At 37.1% G+C, this 19,645-nt stretch overlaps 1 protein-coding gene and 1 long non-coding RNA gene across 2 annotated transcripts in view; one reads left to right on the top strand and one right to left on the bottom strand.

The window, feature by feature from the left end:
- SMC2 (structural maintenance of chromosomes 2) overlaps nt 1–19,645 on the bottom strand; it is a 187,259-nt gene that overhangs the window by 133,591 nt on the left and 34,023 nt on the right. The window lies entirely within an intron of this gene.
- LOC143659170 (uncharacterized) overlaps nt 1–19,645 on the top strand; it is a 37,881-nt gene that overhangs the window by 17,068 nt on the left and 1,168 nt on the right. The window contains exon 2 of the long non-coding RNA XR_013163465.1: nt 1,693–1,894. This is a non-coding gene — a long non-coding RNA (uncharacterized LOC143659170). The remainder of the gene's footprint in view (nt 1–1,692; nt 1,895–19,645) is intronic.

The raw sequence follows: 19,645 nt of genomic DNA, 5'->3' as shown, positions 1-19,645 counted from the left end.
ACAACTATTAGCAGCAATAAAAACAATGCAATGGCATTGAGTCTGTGGAAGGCTACTGTAATAAGTTTAAAATGTACAAGCTGCTAGAAATGGATTATTTCTCCAGTTCACATACAAAGACATATTCAATTACCATGTTTGTGTCTTAAACTTTTGAACAGCTCTGTGCAGTCTGCAATGTGTGCAGTGGGGGTACTTAATAAATGCTGAGTGAAGCTTTCTCAGCACCCATGCTCCCCCTGGATGGTAAGAATTGCACTTTTGAAGGCTGCTGTGTAATAATCTGGTGCTTCCTTGTGCTTAGTCTGATTTGGTATTGATTAACTTCTCACTTTCTGAGCTCACCACTCTTTTCTGACAGTTGGAGATGATTGCCTTCATTTTTGTCCCTTTTTTAGGGTATGTATTGCTTTTCAAATGCTGTCTGACTCAATACTTCAGCATCTGAAGGCAGAGCAAAGGTATGCTATAATGAAAAAGGGATTATGAACAACACAGTTTCTTAGGCTCAAACAAGCATCTGTGAATTTGTAGATTTTAAATGGAGAAAAACAATGGAGGGAATTTTCTATAGAAAAATTATATCAGAAGCCATGAGAAAAAATCAGATGTTGTTACAACATATGATCAGAAATTACATAAATCTCTCTACTCAACTTCTTTCCTTCTACATTGAAATAAAGAAAAGACAAAAACAACTATGTCATCTTTATTCTAGTTGTAAGATTACTGGATTTGAAATTGGTAAACTCAGATATTAGAAGACCTAATTCTACTAAATAGTTGTATCCTCAGGTGTGTGACTATTTCTCTGAGCCTCCCTTTCCACAAAAATATAACTGAAGGGATTGGACCAGATGAGTGTTCTCAACTTTTTCAGGGCCAACATCCCCTTGTATAGCAAATATTTCTGAAATGCTCTTTATTATTCTGAAATGAAATTCATATGTAGTATAACCTAATACAGATATGATTATAAAAAATTGGTATGATACCATATAAAGGCAAATTAAAAAGAAAGTAATTTCTAATAAATGCTATTTATTTCAGTATGTATATATTCAGTCATAACCACACAGAAGGATATAATGAAATGGTCAGATAATTGTACTTTCTTACAATGAATGGTTGGATTTATTAGAACCCAGGTGATCGGAAGCAATTCTACAGAAGAACTGCAGAAGAAATATAGTTAAATAAAAGAGTAGTGATATGGGTGCATGTAAGAATTTTTCATTAAAAGTGTTTGGTAAATAAAAACAAGCCAGATTTACTTGTAAATGATGGGAAAAGAGAGAGAAATAACCTTAATTCAAAACAAATTAAGAAGCCAAGACAAACTAGAGATGGAGTGATGGGTACAACGAAAGAGTATAGATATAATTGCAAATGAACTGGGCTCTGTTTATGAGTTTTGTATTAAAATAATTCCTTATTTTATGACATTGGAAAAGTTAGTGTTAGGAAAAAAATGTGTTTTTTGAAATCTTTCTATGGATATCTAATACTTAATAGTATCTTTGAGACCATATTCTTTGACATGAGTGATAGGTTAAATTACATACTCCAGAAAAATACACGTCCTTAATATTAATCCATTTCTATGGACTATAAAAGACTTGTAAATGTTATTGTGAGTTAAGATGTAATCAACTGAATCAGGCTGGGCTTTAATCTGGTTTCCTTTATAAGCAGAGTGAAGTTCAGAGAGTGAAAGCTAAGGACAGAAGCCAAAAGTCAACAGGAGAAAGAAGACACTGTCCTGTGTTTTGCCATGTGACAGGAAAGCTAAGGACTCCAAAATAACCATCAGACCCAGAATGCCTCAGTCTTCATGGAGAAAGCATTGTGCATTGCTGACATATCGATTTGGACTTCTCCTGCCTTCAAAACCGTGAGCCAATAAATTCCTGTTGTTTAAGTCAACTCATTGTATGGTATCTATTTTAGGGGGCAGGAAACAAAGACAACATACAATGGGGTATGGAGGGTGGACTGGGAAAGCTAAAGGTAAAAAAGACGATTTAGAGAGGCTATGACAGAACTCTGAGAACAGTATCAGAATAAGATTGAAAACCAACTAAGATGGTTTTCAAACGCATGATTTCAATATATAATTCTTATACCTGTGCTGTAATAGGATGGCATTGGTATAAAATATTTGACATAACTTCTATTAGTGAAATACAGAGAGATCTCTGATTTTCATGTCTCTACTAATTTAATAATATTTGCTTCTAAGTTTGTTAGAAGGAGTTTCAAATCTCTCCTCATTTTTTACATGTGAAAAGTTATAAATGAAGGAAGATAGTGTGTGGTGTTGATGCTGACATTGTCACTGGTGGTGACTTTTTATTAGTGATGTGATTTTCTGAAATCTTAAACAAGTTAAAATTTGAAACAAGGAAATGATTATGATGATGAATATGCAAGTGTGTGACGATATTGTGAATTACTGATTATATATGTAGAACGGAATGATCAGAAGTTAAGAATGTTTGCATTTGTTGTTATTTTTTTTAAATTAAAAAGTAATAAAAAAATTGAAAAAAAAATTGAAACACAACTAAGTTCAAATTTCTTCCCTTAAATTATATGGTAGTTTCAGTTCTAGAAACTTTGGTGTGTATTAAAGCCATGTACAAATAGTTCTTCATACATAAAATAGAACTAGCTTTCAGGCTCGATGAATTTTAAACAGATTTTTCACCTACATGTCTATCTATCTAGAGCAATAGTTTTCAAAGTGTGATCCCTAGATCTGCATCATCATCACTTGGGCATTTGTTAGAAAGACAACTTCTTGGGCCTCATCCCAGAACTACTGGGAAAAAACCTTCTGGAAATGAGACGAAGCAATCTGTGTTTTAACAAGGCCCTGGTGTGATTCAGATGCAGGCTGAAGTTGGAGAAAAATTAAGGGGTACTTGAGAGTCACATAGGGTATGAGACAGGTCTTCATTTTGAGCATCTTTCCCACATCTATAGAAATGTTAGCTCTCACTCACTAGATATGAACCTCATCCCTGGTACTATAAAAACCAAAAAAAAAAAAAAAAAAAAGGGATCCACGATTTCTAAAATGCTCCCTAGGAGCTAGCACTACTATTTAGAACCACTGATTAGATAATGGCCAAAGTTCCACACATATCAGCTTGAGATTCTGTTACTTTCATGGAGGCCACAGGAATCTATGAGGCAATGCATTTCAGAGCTTATGAGTTCAAAACCCAAAACCTTTACTGAAATGTCAATAGGACATCCAACCGGAGACTGGACTTGTGGCCAAAATGTAGTACTGTGTAGTCTCGTTCTTCAGAGCTCAATTTTAACTTGTGATTTAGCAGTCAGATGTGGTAGACATCAAGTGAAGCAGAAATACATTCTAGCCTTGTATGTTCTAAGATACTGCTCCTTCTAGTTCAAATTTTTCCTGAAGGCCCTAGATGATGGCTGGTTAGATACAATTGATCAGACCATTAGTTTCATGATAAGAATGGTGAAGCCAGAGTGTTTTATTCCTATTGCTTTGTCAGTTCTAGCAGTCTAATCTGTAGAATACCTCAATCCTTCCTAATACTGAAATGCCAAAGACTTCTTTAGTCAAACTCATGGAAAATATTGAAATTTCCAATCAAGATTTGCAAGCACAATAGTTTCATGAAGTTCTATTATTAGCAGAAGTTTAAACTAACAGTTACCACTAATATAGTTTTATAACTATATTAAAAGCACACATACTTCGAATTAGAACTGACCCCCAAATTATGTCATGTGTATTGTATTAGGCAGCATATAGACTTACAATTAGATTTTCGAGGTGAAATATTAATGAAAGCCCAATTTGCACTTCTGATAATTAATGGAATAAATGGCATTTGAAATTTCAATGACTTATTGGTATTTTGTTTTTCTACACTTTTTCCCTTCCTTTTGGCTAATTCCCTCTCTTCCTGAAAACTATCAAAGGAGAAATAATTCAAGTGAAATGTAATCTTGTGACTTGTATGCTATGCTAATCAAACAACTCACTGATAAGAGCAGTCTAGTTTTAAGATAAATTGCTGACTTGACAACTCTCCAATCTATCATCTGACCTCTTGACAGAATCTAAGAAAGAAACATATCCTCCTTCAAATACATGTTCAGAGACTTCATGGCATTTTTGAAGTTTCATTTTATGAATGTTTAATAATTTGAGTGCAGATTCTGAAATCAATGTCAGTTTTCCTTTCCCTTTGCCTCTTTCTTCTTTTTGTTGTTTATCAGTCTGGACAATTCCTATTTAAAATGTAATCCCCTCAATTAACCAAGAAACTTGTTTTGAATCTATGATCTAAATTCAGGACTCTGACTGCTTTTTATGCATTCAACAAACTTGGAGTGAACAGCTAATGCATGAATAATCTCAATGCTAGTGGCTGGTGAAAGTTAAGTAAGACACAGCAAGATTAGAAATGAGACAATGCCACAAATAATAATGGATTCTAAGTGCAAAGTATAAATGAAGCACAAAGGAGGATGACTTTGATTCACTCTGACTGACAATCAGGGAAGGCTTCAGAGAAGAGGTGAGTTTTGTGTGTGGAGAAGAACAACTAACTAACTGTACTTGACCAGGGTAAGAAAGATATAAATATCCTTAAATTGCAAAGTAGTAGGAAACGACTTTACAGAACATGTTTTACATTTAACATTCCTAACATTGCCAGACAGATGTAACGGGAGCAGGCTTTCTATTTCATTAAATATTTTTTGAAATCCTGATTCTTAGTAACTGACAACATTTTACAATATATCATAATTTATTTGGATCTTCTCTGTTTTTAGTAGAGGTAAGGTGTTTCCATTTTTCATTTTAGAAAATCTGAGGGTTGCTTTCCTAAAGTTCTGTTTGCAATTATTTCACCTTGGAAAGTGAAGAAAAGAAAAAAGGTGTTAGTCTCTGTAAGGGAAGTTATCTACAGCACATTGTATGTCATCACATATTGGAAAAGAAAGAAAAGCTGTTCAGAATATGTGTTATAAAATATACAGTGAGTCAGAGTTAAATTCTATACATCATACAGTTTTGTGGGTATGCGTATCTATAACAAATACAAATACATTGGTATTTCCACAAGTAATTTATTTTTCCCTATATTCATTTTATTGTATAGTAGCACAATTAGAAAGTTCACAGACTCTGTATATCAAAAAAGGAGGATAAATGTGCCATGTCTGTAACTAAATTTATCTTTGTTTTAAGCAACATTTCATTTACCACCAAAAACTTAATTTGGGCAATTCTAGGTGAAATCAGTATTGTTTCAGTCAGCTTCAGAGTTATTTTATCAAATTGATATTTCTTCCCTTTCTTTTCTTCCTGTAATTGCATCTCAAAGCAGGGAGTCACTGCAGGTTGGGAGAGGTGGATACCCTGTATCAGTACATCAGGGGAAGGTCACATGGTCACATACCCATGTCCGCTGAAATGCAGTGTCTATACTGGCCTTTGGACATTATTATCCCTTCATCTAGCGTCTAGCATCATTTATACATCGCACTTAGATTTCATTATTATTTGTGGCATTTTCTTAATTCTAATCTTGCTGTATCTTCCTTAACTTTGTTTTAGCAATCACTAGACCCCCTGAGGATCTATCCCCAGTTAATGTCCTTATCTCTTAGTGCTGTGGTGCTTCCCTGGGGCCCTGAGAATTAGGGGGTGCTGCTGATGTCCTGGGGAACCATCTCTGCGGTGTCTACCATATGGTGGAATAGGAATTCCTTCCAGCCCTCGCAGGATCCCAGATTTATTATCAGGATTGTTATTCTTAAGGGGGATTGTGTAGATTGTGTTCGTCTCTTGCCACTCTTGCTCTTAATGCTAACTCAAGGCATTGTTCAGGACTCTTCCTCCAGTGCATCTCTTGATGGCCCTTCAATCCCTTCAATCTTCCCCCAACAGCCTGGAGAGATTTTAATTTTTTAAAAAATTTTTACAGAGGTGACAAATAATAGTTCAACAATCATTCTACCATACTTTCCTGTTTTATAATTTGACCATATTATTATTATTTTGGTTTTATTTTGTTTTTAGATGTTAGGAATTTGATAGCTTAGAAGGCTCTTCCCCCCACAAGGAAGTGTAAGTCTCAGCCCAAAGCCTAAATGGCCATTTTCCCCCTGCTCCTCCCCCAGGAAGTCCACTAAAACCTGGAAATAATGCAAGCAGCAACTAAGTGAGAACTGGCTTGGGACCCCAGGACTAGGGGAACACAGTAGCTGGGTGTTGTCACCTGCCACCCAACAAAACAAGGCATCCCAGGCCTTGCATTTCCCTCCCTGCAACCCAGCTGCTGAAGGCAGCCCAGATAGGCTTATTTCTCCCCTAAACTGAAGGGATACCTGTGCCAATACCAGGTGAACCCCAAGGACTGGCAGGGGGCATCCCTTGGTTGCCCAGCTGACAATAAGTGGCCAGGGGAAGCTCTCCAGTTGGCAGCATACCCATTCTGATGCCCCACGCTATTCCTCGGACTCTCCCTGGTTAGAAGCTTTGGCAGGAATCTGTAAACCTGCACCATAGTCCATTGGAGAAACAAGGTACCCCATCGCAATCCATATTCATCCTAAGGAACACGCCTGAGTGCAGAGGATATAATAATCTGCCCTGACACTGGGGTGGGAAAAGAGAGAGGAGAGGAGGTTACTGGGGGCAGTGTGTTGCCGCCTTTCTCCTCCTCTCCTTCCGTTCCCCTTTTCCAAAAGCCTGGTATCAAGAACATGTACTCTGATCAGACACTACAGATGAAGGAGCACAGAAGGGGAAGATTTCCTCTGATGAATTTAAGCAGTGACATGATTGTGAGGCTGTACACAAATCTGCAGGCTCACTGCTGATAATTTTCATCAGATGAAATCTTACGAGTGGCCTTAGTAGGTAAAAGAGCAGAGACGTATCGTATATTTAAGGGATGTGATTTAAATTTTAATATTTTTGGTTTTATGCTCTTCCTTTTCTAAATTTGGTATTTGCATTTTATTTTGTTGTTATTGATGTTGATTAGACAAGGGAGAAATTAACCTTCATTTTTTTTCTGAAATGAAGAAGTACAGTGAACATTCTGCCCTCTAAAAGAGAATGTACTTGGGTGGGCCATGGTGGCTCAGTGGGCAAAAATGCTTGCCTGCCATGCCAGAGGACCCAGGTTCGATTCCTGGTGCCTGCCCATGTAAAAAATAAAAAAATAAATAAAAAAATAAAAGAGAATGTACTTCACTAGATGTCATAGATCTTATTATCATAATTTAGAAAATTGGCTATGTATTAAGCCTCTAGAAAAATTTTAATAAATAGTAGAAATTGTGTAAGCCTTGTTCTATGTTTAATTTTTATTCAAATTTATGAATGACCATCATTGCTTTTTAAATCAATTAATTCATTCACTCATTTATTTTCACTAGAGAACTTGGTTTACAGAAGAATCATGCAGAAAATACAGAATTCTCGTATATCTGCCTCCATTTTTAACATTTTGCATTAGTGTGGTACCTTTGTTACAAATGAGAAAATATTGTTTTATTTGTGCTATTAACCATAGTCCATGGTTTATATTAGGGTCTCTGTTATACTATCCTATGATTTAAAAAAAAAAAATTATTCTAGGAACATGTATACTACCTAAAATTTCACCTTTTAATCACATTCAGATATATAATTCTAGCATTGTCTTTTAAAGAAATCCATTCCAGTTTTCTTAGCCTTGATTTGCTTTTCTTCTTCTAACAATTTGGCTGGATGTTTATTTTAATTCTTTCTTTTTCAACATTGAAAACTTTTAGAGCTTCAGCAATGCTGTGTTTTTGCTTTGTAATATTCTAATTTTTATTATTTCTCTGACTCCAATTTCCTCTTTTCTATAGTTCTTTATTAAATCCCATTATTTATTTACTTTTTATTCTAACAGATTGAGCTTTAAAATTAATACTATTAATACTATTAAAAAAATTAATTGTAATAATTAAGTGTGGCTCATGCAATTTCTATTATTTATCAGGACATGAAATTTTGTGGGTTTGTCCAGAATGATGCCCCAATAAATCCCAGAGTGATCTGAACAGTGAATAAAAAAGTATTTGCAAAGTCCCCTTCAGGGAATGGTAAGAAAGGGGGAAAATTCGACTTTCCAAGTTGAATTCTTGATATTCTCACAAGCAGTGCAGACAACGAAAGCTATAGGCTGAGCCCCCAATCTTGAGATTTGTTCATATGAAAGTTAACCCCATAAAGGATAGGTCAAGCCTACTTAAAATTAGGCCTAAGAATCACTCCCAGGAGAACCTCTTTTGTTGCTTAGATGTGGCTTCTCTCTCTCTCCAGCCAACACAACAAGCAAACTCACTGCCCTCCCCCTGTCAATGTGGGGCATGACTCGCAGGGGTGTGGACCTTCCTGGCAACGTGGGACAGAAATCCTAGAATGAGCTGAGACTCAGCATCAAGGGATTGAGAAAAACACTAGAATGAGCTGAGAATCAGCATCAAGGGATTGAGAAAATCTTCTCAACCAAAAGGGGGAAGAGCACAATGAGACAAAATGAAGTGTCAATGGCTGAGCGATTCCAAACACAGTCGAGAGGTTATCCTGGAGGTTATTCTTACACATTCAATATTATCACCTTGTTAGTCAAGATGTAATGGAGAGGCTGGAAGGAATTGCCTGAAAATGTAGAGCTGTGTCCCAGGAGCCATGTTTCTTGAAGATGATTGTGTAATGATATACTTTCACCATGTGACTGTGTGATTGTGAAAACCTTGTGTCTGATGCTCCTTTTATCTACCTTATCAACAGATGAGTGAAACATATGGAATAAAAATAAATAATAGGGGGAACAAATGTTAAATTTAGAGTGAAATGCTGGTGATCGGTGAGGGGGAGGGGTGGGGGGTATGGCATGTATGAATTTTTTTCTGTTTTCTTTTTATTTCTTTTTCTGAATTGATGCAAATGTTCTAAGAAATGATCATGATGATGAATATGCAACTATGTGATGATATTGTGAATTACTGATTATATATGTAGAACGGAATGATCATAAGTTAAGAATGTTTGCGTTTGTTTGTTGTTATATTTTTTTAAAAATAAAAAAATTAATAATAATAATAATAATAAAGTATTTGCAAAGTTCCCTTGGGGGAATGGTGAGAAAGGGGGAATATTCAACTTCCCCAAGTGGAGAATTCTTGATAGTCTCACAAGCAGTGGGGACAACCAAAGCAATAGGCTTAATATGTAACCAATTTTTTTAAATTATGGGAGCCTGATAATAAGGTCTGACATCTAGTAAAGTACATTCTCTTTTAGAGAGCAGAATGTTCATTGTACTTCTTCTAAATCAACTTTATCATATTATTTTTCTTTATGTTCTTATGCAACTCAAATGTTCAGAATTTCCCCAGTTTTTAGGGACCAACAATTCTTTTTTTTTTAAAATAGACTGCCAAGTGTGAGCCCCATTCAGCTTGTTGAGCAGAAATTTGAGAAATTTGTGCTTTACTGGATTCTCATTTTCAAACATTGCTGGGAGGAGGGGTGGAATGGGAGGGGAAAGGATGTCCCTGGAGAAGTTTTACATATACCATAGCTCATCCAGCTGTTGGCTGGTCACTTCAGCCAATCCCCTTGTTTCTGATAACTGTTACATTGTCTATAGAGCATTATTTTTCTTTGGTAGTTTCTATTTTCCAGCAGTGAAAAGAGGAGCTTCCTTGACTTCTGTGTCTAGGTGTGGACACAGTGCCCTCTCACATCCCAAGGTACAGCTGAAACCAGATTGTAACATGTAACAGAACAGAGTGATGGATGATAACAGAGAGAATCACACACAAAAAAAGAAACAAGCTATCTATTACGGCTTTTAGGGTAAAATTGTATGGATTTATTTACAATAACCATAAAATATCTTTCCCTCCAAAAAAATCTTCAGGCTCAATTAAGATATGGATCTAACATATTAATATTGACAATAGATAAAGGCATGGGAGGAGAGGTGGAGGATACAAACAGAATCACCAGGCATCAAATTTATACATATGTTTGGATACGTATATATTCTGTCTTTGACAATTGGCAATTGTGTATTTGTTATGTTCCCTTTCATCTTTGTATACTCCTCTAGGGAAATGACCATGCATCTATGCTGCTAGAGAAAAGATCTTTGCCTAGTATAGGACTTTGCACCCTTGGGGTGCTCAAAATTATGCCTCTGAATTTTGCATTAGCAAGTCCAGAATGTACTAGAATACATGGAATAAAGCCTCAAATCTATATTAAAATAGGAATGAAATATATTTGAAAGGTTACAACTGTAAGTAAAGAAATTCCACCTCAGAACAGCTTAATTACAAGCACTATTATTATTGTTATTATTATTATTAATAATTCCCATTACAGAAAACCAGACATAGAAGAAGCTTTGAGGATGACTGCTAGCAGAGACTCAATCTTCCCTTCAAGGGCTCTATTTTCACTTCTCTCCTATTATCTATGGCGCAGCTGAATCTTAAAGCTGATGACCCCTGTGGTGGATACATAACTGCCAGCAGCAACTGATGAAGGGTCCTTAGAAGGCTCTTGTGGTTGTCTCCTCTTACAGACTAGGAAGCTTGTCCCCAAAGATGTTAATTATCTGGTCCAGAGATACATTAGTTCACTAGTTAATTAATTGAGCAATTATTTATTTTATGCTAATATGTGTAAGTTTTCACTCTGAGCACTGAGGATACAACAGTGAAATCAAACAGAAAAAAACTTCTTGCCCTTATGGGGGGTTGCATGTTTGTAAACACAGCCAGTGCTCCAGATTGATCAAATTTTTGGCATGCAAAACATTTTCATGATGGCGTTTCTGTAAATTTTGTGTGAAATGTTTCATGTTAAAATGCATGAAAATTGCAAGTAATATTATTTTAAATGACATCACTATATTTGGGCCTGTTTGAACAAATGTTATTTTGTGAAGCTTCACATCACATGACCTAAAATTACCATTATTTGTTGCTTAAGGCATATAATTATAAATGTTCAACTCAGTATTGCACAGCACATGATATCATAAATTTCTGAGTCATTCCAGCACAGCGGCAACTTTTCTGCAGAGTGACAATGTCACAAAACTGCTCATGTGAAGTAACCATTCTACCTAATTAATTTGGCAGGAAAGAAAAACTCATTCATTCAAGTGTTAACACCTGATCAACTCAAGTCTCCCACAACCAAAACGGACAAAACAAAACAAAAAAACCCAAGTTTTCACGTAACATGCATGAAGGTGCATGGATCTTCTTTGTTGGCTGTTTGTTTGCTCGTTTTCCTAGCAACATCTGTTTATCTACACACATGTTACATGTGTGAGCCTATGTATCTCATTTTTCTCTTTACTGAAGAACTCAATATAAAGAAGTATCACCAACCTAACTATGGTTGCTTTATTTTTTCATATTGGAAAAGAGGCTTGACCTTGGAGTTAGAAGGATCTGTTTTCAAAGTGTGGATTCAGTATTTATTAATTCTGTGATTTTGAGAAAGCCATGTAAATTTTCAGAATTTCAATTGCTTAATTTATATGGCAGAGATCTGTTGGTGTTGAGATTAGATATAGTTAGTATATAGGGAAATAAAAGAACTTGATGCTTGAGAGATTGGAGATATTCAATAAATATTACTGAAGTTAACCTTTTAATATAATGAATGTTAAGCACCCAACATTAAAACACTAATTTCGCTTAAAATCATTTGTGATCTTTCAACATTTTGCTGTTAGTTTTTAAAGAACATCATCTGAAAACATGGGTTCAGATTAAACATGGGATAGTATCTGTGTTCACTCATTTGTAAAGGGACAGTATATTGATAGAATGGAAACATCACTGGGATAGAAATCACAAGCCAGTTTCTAGTCTCAGTGAGGCTATGTTCTATTGCCACACTGGGCAAGTGAGCTAGACCTTTAATTAGATCCTGTGATGTGTCTCCTGCTTTCCTGCCTAAGACTTACGTCACCTTTCCTTTGGTTTACCTTTAAGCCAGTTGACTTGTTGCCCATGTGTTCTTGGAAAGAGTTCACCTCTTTTCTACCTAAGCCTTCCGAAAGCTGTGCCTAGCTCTCTCTTCTTTTAATTGGTCCCAGGTATCTCTCAATTATCTTTCTGGCTTTGGCTTTAATCTCCCTTCAGAGAATGCTTTCCTGATCTAACAATCTAAATTGACCATCCCATTATAATCTACCATGCCCTTTTCTTTCTTCATAGCCATTGCAATAGTTAATAATATATATCATATTTTAAGTCCTATCTCCTCAACTATATATAACTCTCCTGAGGGCAGAGTTCATTTCGATTTTATTCATAGCTATATCCTTAGGACCTCTCTTATCCAATACCTTACAATTCCTAAATAAATTAGTAAACTTTCCAAGGTCTCTTTTTCCTCACAAATAATAATCACATAGTTGTTGCAATCATTATGAGTTAACATCTATTTTATAGATAGTAATCCAGTCTAAGGTGTTATTCTTTAAAAAAAATCAGTTTCCATTAGTAATGAATGAATGCCTCAATATAATACCTAAGGAAGACATTTTATAAATGAGTGCCTCAATATAATATCTAAGGAAGATATTTTATATAGATGTTAATGCTATTCTACAAATAAAAAACATTTTAAAAATATGCTAGAAAATACACAGTCCAAAAGCTTTGGATTTAAGGTGGGCCTACCCAAATATGCAAATTTCCTGGGGGAATTTTAACAGTCTTCTACTCCTGACTTGTACCATTTGCACCAAAAATGTTCCAGTTGAAAGAAGTGGTTTGGAATGACAAGGGAAGGCTAGTTAACAGAGAAGGTAGACTTCTCTTGTGGGGGCAGGAAATCAAGGTTATTTGCATCCAGGAAACAGATGGCATTTCAATTAAATAATGCAAACTCATCGATTGCTTATGAAAGAAATGAATTCAGCAGATTATGAAGTCAGACCATTTACTGTTGAGGGGAAATTATTGGCTGAGTTTCCAGTTATTTGGCTTGTCATCTGTAACATCTGTTGCCTTTGCTGTTGAACCACTTAGCTCCTGATGACAAATCGAATGAGATCAGAGTTAGTGCATAATAACCAGTAAACATCTTCATGGGTAAAATCAGTTAATATCAAAGGGCAGTGACATCACAGTATGCAGGTTCCTGGTGTCAGCCTTTGCATTTCTATTGTCCTTACATAACTCTTCCTCTTCTCAAGGATTCCTAATTTCATCCATCCCTCCCAGAAGGGAACATAGCTGTACTATGCAACTTAAAGAGTAGCCCTGAAGGAAACACGCATGTAATATAATTACAAGAATATCTGATACATGTTCTCTGATGTAGGATGATCTATCACAGTCATATCAGTAATGAAACTGAAAAAACTACTTTGAAAAGAATACAAAATGATTTGGCTCTGCCTTCTGCTTGGCCCATCTGCTGTTATTTTTTTTCCCCATTGGCAAAATGCTAGACAATATTTCAACTTAGCATCTCATAGGCAGTGTTCTAGTTTGCTAGCTGCCGGAATGCAAAATACCAGAGATGGATTGGCTTTTAATAAAAGGGGATTTATTTTGTTAGTTCTTCAGAGGAAAGGCAGATAACTTTCAACCAAGGTTCTTTCTTACGTGGGAAGTCACAGGATGGTCTCTGCTGGTCTTTTCTCCAGGCCTAGGGTTCCAACAACTTTCCCGGGGGTGATTTCTTTCTGCATCTCCAAAGGCCTGGGCTGAGCTGTGAGTGCTGAAACGAGGTATGCTGAGCTGCTTGGGCTGTGCTCCGTTGAGCTCTCTCATTTAAGCACCAGCCAATTAAGTCAAGCACCATACATTCCAGCAGGCATGCCTCCTAGCTGACTGCAGATGTAATCAGCAACAGATGAGGTTCAGGTACCATTGGCTCTTATCCACAGCAACAGAACTAGGTGCCTTCACCTGGCCAAGTTGACAACTGGATCTAACTACCACAGGCAGTTACACAACAGAGAAGATATACTATATTAGCATTCCACTTAGTTTTCTTAACTCTGTATTCTATTTCGTTTCTTTTATTTGTCCCAGTCAGTTAACAGCAAGGCTAAGTGGATGATCTTGCTTTATTTGATGCAGCTTCTTCCATCCCTTAGGAAAAAAAAAATACACTTTACAGAGCTAGATTTCTTTTAGGCTAGGGAGTAGATAAATGGGAGCTTGTTGCTACTACTGCTTGTTGGATGAAGAAACTGATCTATAGCACAATAAAAGCTTTTCAGCTAATTTTAGGTGAAAGGGATAGGCTCAGGAATCAAACCTTGGATCTGTGCCAGTTACTCAATTAAGCTTGCAAAATAATTAACTCCTATCTGAAGCAGACGTTCAATGACATGAGTTCATAGTTCCCCACAGACATGGGTACTGAAAACAAAATCTGAATTTCAGCAAAAGTGATAAAAACACTAACCACTATCCAACCAGGCATTTATTTATCCATTGTTTCATTAAATCTTTTATTTAACCTGAATGACCTCAGGCCTCACCAGCCTGGGGGTAAATATGAGGTTACATGAATTTTAACATTTGCTTTCCCATGACTCTTAGCACAGTTGCAGAACCTCAAACTGTCTCATACTTCTGGAGCATACACAATTACTTCCGGGAGTCCCAAGAGCCATCTTAAATGAGATTTTGAATAAATCCTCCCTGTTTTTTTGCTCCTACATGTTTGTTAAAGTTACCTTGCCTCAAAAACGACTTGAGGGAGGCTTTCTGTGTTGCTATTACCGCTGAGATTTTTTTGTAAGAATGAAACTTTGCTGGCTGCCGTGGTCTCTCTGGTACTAGTTCAGAGCAGGGATACTCCATAGGTAAAGCTCTCACAGACTGCGTAGAATGATTCCTTTGTATCTACCTCTGTGAATCACCTCTGTGGAGATCCTCTGAATTAGCACTTTCCCTCCCAAATCTTACAAGATTCTTCTGGTGGATTGACTCATGTCTCCCAGAAACGACAAGTTAACTGTAATCCATGTTCCTGTGTGTGTGTGCACCCACTGTATATAATATCTTTTAATATGTTGAGGCCAGTCAGGATGAGGACTAACTTGAGAATAGCATATTTGCAGGTCCTATTTAGGTATGACCAACTGAACCAGGGCAGGCCTTAATCCATATTAATGGAGATCCTATAAAGAGAACTTACAAATGAACCACACTAATGCAAGGTGTTAATCATATCAGAACTATGTATTTTATGCATAATTTTTCTGTAGACCTACAACCTCTAATAGTAATAATGATAAAAAAGCGAGAAACTAGAAGTCACAGAAGTCATAAAGGAGAGGGCATAACCATGTGATAGGAGACAGAAATACAAGCTAAGGACACTAGGACCCTGACAACAAGCACCAGAATGTCACAGACTCTAGAAGACAAAAAGACTTGCCAATATCTTGATTTTGGACTTTGTTTTGGTTTGCTAACGCTGCTGGAATGCAATATACCAGAAATGTGTTGTTTTTTTCAATGGGGATTTATTTGGTTACAGATTTACAGTTCAAAGGTCATGAAAATGTCTAAACTAAGGCATCAAGAAGAGGATACTGTTAGGTTGGGGGAATAAGGGAGGGGCCTATGGCTGGAATCATGAAATTACTTCAGAATAGGAGGTGAATTGTTACAACCAAGGTCTTTACAAAGCTCACTCATTGCTCAATGGACATCTGACCACCCGCTGCTCAACCCACTAGCATAATAATCCTTTGTTTAATGTGCCACCCCTTTCATGCCATCACCTAATCCCTGCCCTTAAAAACTGCACTCACCAAAGCCTGTACACAGACTCACCTCACTCCACCTTGGGTTTGGTGAGCTCTGCCCCTGAGCACAGCCAATAAAGCACACTCACTTAAAATCATTTCGTCTACTTTCCTTTCTCTCAAATACCTCATATCTTAAAACCTTTCAGACACCTTCAATGAAGAAAGGCTGATGGCGTTTAGGTTCCCTCTGTCACATGGGAAAGCATATGGTGATGCCTGCTGGCCCTTTTTTCTTGGGTTCTAGTTTCAATGTCTCTCTGAGCTTCTGTGGGTCCTGTCATAGCATCTACATAGCAGTTTCTCTCTATGCTATTGGGGCTTTTACTGTTTTTTATTCTGCGCAAAGGACTCAAGTAAAGGATTAAGATGCACCCTGAATGGGTCACAACTTAATTGAAATATCCTAACCAAACGGTCCCACTCACAATAGGTCTTCCCCCACAAGGATGAATTTAAAGAACACGGTAATTTCTTGGGTACATAACAGATTCAAACCAGCACATTCTACCCTTTGGACCCCCAAAAGATAAGTTGTTTCCATATGCAAAATACATTCATTCCATCACAATACCACAAAGGCCGTAAATCATTTAGCGACATTATTAAATACATTTCATCAAAATCAGTTACAGGTTTGGTCTATCCTAAGGCAGAATTTTCCTCTTGGCTTTGGACCTGTGAAACTCAGAACAAGTTATCTGCTCCCAATATATGAAGGAGCGACAGTCATAGGATAAATGTTCCTATTTTCATAAGGAGAAATTGAAAGGAAAATAGAGGTTATCAGACACAAACAGGTCAGAAAACCTGAAGGGCATATTTCATTAGATTTCAAAGTCTGAGAGTCATTTATAGAATAGCATTTTATTCTTGGGGCTTGAGTGAGTGGCAGTCCCACCCTCTCCAAATGCTTATACTGTGGCCCTGCTCTCTCCAAACACTGGGTTGAGGGTTCCAACATCTCTAAGCACTGGGGAGACCACCTTGTTCTCAGCCCCACCCTCCTCAAACATATGGGTAGCAGCTGGACTCTCTGCCCTCTTCAGGATGAACCCCCAATCCCCTTATAATAGTGGGATGGCGGCCAGGCTCTCCCCAATTCCTGGGGAATGTGTTCTACCCTCTCTGAGGCCCAGGGCAGCAGCATTCTTTCTGAATAACTGAGAGCCAAGCGCCCCTCAATTTCCCAGGCATCTGAGAGCCTTGGTGTTATAACATTCTTCTTGAACAGGTGGAAGGCAAACCCTCTGCAAACTCCAGGGAAAACTCATTCTTTCCATATGCATGGGTGGGTACATTCTCCTGGCCTGAGTTTTCTTGGTTCCAGATCTTAGCTTCCATGGCTCTGCGTCTGAAGTTATTTTTCTCTCAATCTGTCCCTTTTCTGTCCCCTTTAGTCAAGGCTGGCAGTGATTCCATTAATAAAGATCTTGTTTTTTGCATGTCAGTTTGATATGCAGCTCACAAGCATCTCAACCATCAGACAATAGGACTTCTCACAAATCCTTTCTGACTAACTCCATCTCCAAGTCTGTCTTGCACTGAAATGGCTGACTCATTAAATCCTTCACATGGGGCTCTATTTTCTGGAGACTTGCTTTTCCAAACCATCAATTTCTGGTTTCTTTGTACCCAAGAGTTCAGTTTTCAACTTATCCCTTTCCTCTCACATTTTACTATATGCTGCAAGGAGAAGCCAGGCTGCATTTTCCATATTTAGTTTGGCAATTAATTCAGCTAGATATCTGAGCACACTGATTTCAAATTCTACCTTCCACCCAATACCAGTACTCAACTTTGACACACTCTGTCACTTTAAAACAAGGATTGTCTTTCTTCCAGTTTGCAACAACACAGTCATCATTTCTGTCTAAGTCCTCATTGGAAGAGACTTGAGCATCCATATTTCTACCAATGGTCTACTCAAAGCAATATAGGCCTTTCCTATCAAGCGTCTCACAGTTATTACAAAATTTTCCCTTTTTCCATTTATAAATCCATTCCATCATTTTGGTATTTACCAATCGTAGCATCCACTTCTCTGGTGCCAAAATCTATTTAGGTTTGCTAATGCTGCCAGAATGCAATATACCAGAAAGAGTTTACTCTTCTTCAGTGGGGATTTATTAGGTTACAAATTTATAGTTCTAAGGCCATGAAAATGTCCAAATTAAGCCATCAAGAGGAAGGAACCTTCCCTGAAGAAATGCTGCTGGTATCCGGGGTTCCTTTGTCATATGGGAAGGCACATGGTGATATCTCCTGATCCTTCTCTCCTGATTCTGGTTTCAATGGCTGTCTCCAAAATGTGTCAGGGTATTTCTTTCTCTCTTAGCTTATCTCTTTTTTGAGCTCTTTCCAAAATTTATCTGCTTTTTATCCTCTTACAAAGGATTCCAGTAAAGGATTAAGACCCACCTTGAATGGACTAGGTCACATCTCAATTGAAAGAACCTAATCAAAAGGACCTTCCAGCATAGGCATGCCCCTACAAGAATGAATTAAAAGGACATAGTCTTTTCTGAGGCACAAAACAGATTCAAACCAGCACAGATTTTTAGGCTCAAAACTGTGAGTCCATAAGTGCTTGTGTGGTATTTGTCATAGCAGCCTGGTAAACTAAGATAATCCATTTCACAATGATCCCTTTGGCTTTTTCCTCTTGTTACTTTTTATATATAGATCAAATTACTTCTTGTACTGGATCAGAACAGACACATCTTGTCTTCCATTTTTTCATTTTATCTTCTCAGATATCAGTGTAAAAAAAAAATATATCCCTGTTAAAAAAAAAAAACAGAAAGAGTAAACATAAGAAAAGAAAATAATCTTTATTTTTCTCCATCCCAAGTGTAGTGCTTTGAAATTGTAGGTACCCTAGAAAGACATATTCTTAAATTTAATCCATTCTTGTGGATGTGAATCCATTGGAAGCAGGATTTTTGATGAGTTACTTTAGTGGAGGTGTATCCCACCTCAGTCAGGATGTGTTTTAATCCTATTACTAGAGTTCTTCATAAGTAGAAGTCAGCAGCCAGCCCTAGAATGCCAGTCTTTGGGGGAGGAAACATCATCTTGATGATAGCTTCATTTGGACTTTTTCTTTAACCTCAAAACTGTGAGCTACTAAATTGCCACTGTTTAACCTCCCCATTTCATGGTATTTGCTTGAGCAGCAAAAAAAAACTAAAACACCAAGCAAAACTGAAAATGCATGTCAATACTAGCAAATTAATGCTCAGGGTGTCACTAATCCACTATTTCTGCAAACCAATATTTTCAGTCCCAGCTTGTGCTCCAACAAAAAAAAAAAAAGGAAAAAATTATTGAGCACCCATTATATGGAGAGCCAGGTCTACATTTACTGCTGGGTCTGAAATAATGATAATGAAAGTCAGCCCCTGCCCTCAATGAACTCATAGTTTGGGAAATGGCATATGATGAATAAAAATAAATAAGTAATAACAAGACAATGTCATAGATGCATTTGTTGTGGAAACACTTGTGGATGACTCAGTAAGTAGAACGTTTTGGAAAACAGTTCTCAGAGTAATCAACAAGGTGACATTTGAGTGGTGTCTTGAATCGTGATTGACAGAGAAGGAGAATTAAGGACATCTAGCCAGCAATACCATGAGCAACTAGCTCAACTGGCAGCTACTGAGTACCTAATATGTACCAAGAACTGCAGAAGATATTTACATATATTCTTATTTAAAATTCATATCAATTCTAAGATATTTGTGCCAATGTCCTCGTTTTATGGATGATTTACCAACGTT

Source organism: Tamandua tetradactyla, chromosome 2 (genome assembly GCF_023851605.1).
Source record: "Tamandua tetradactyla isolate mTamTet1 chromosome 2, mTamTet1.pri, whole genome shotgun sequence".
Taxonomy (NCBI): Eukaryota; Metazoa; Chordata; class Mammalia; order Pilosa; family Myrmecophagidae; genus Tamandua; species Tamandua tetradactyla.
This window is presented reverse-complemented; position numbering and strand designations above follow the sequence as displayed.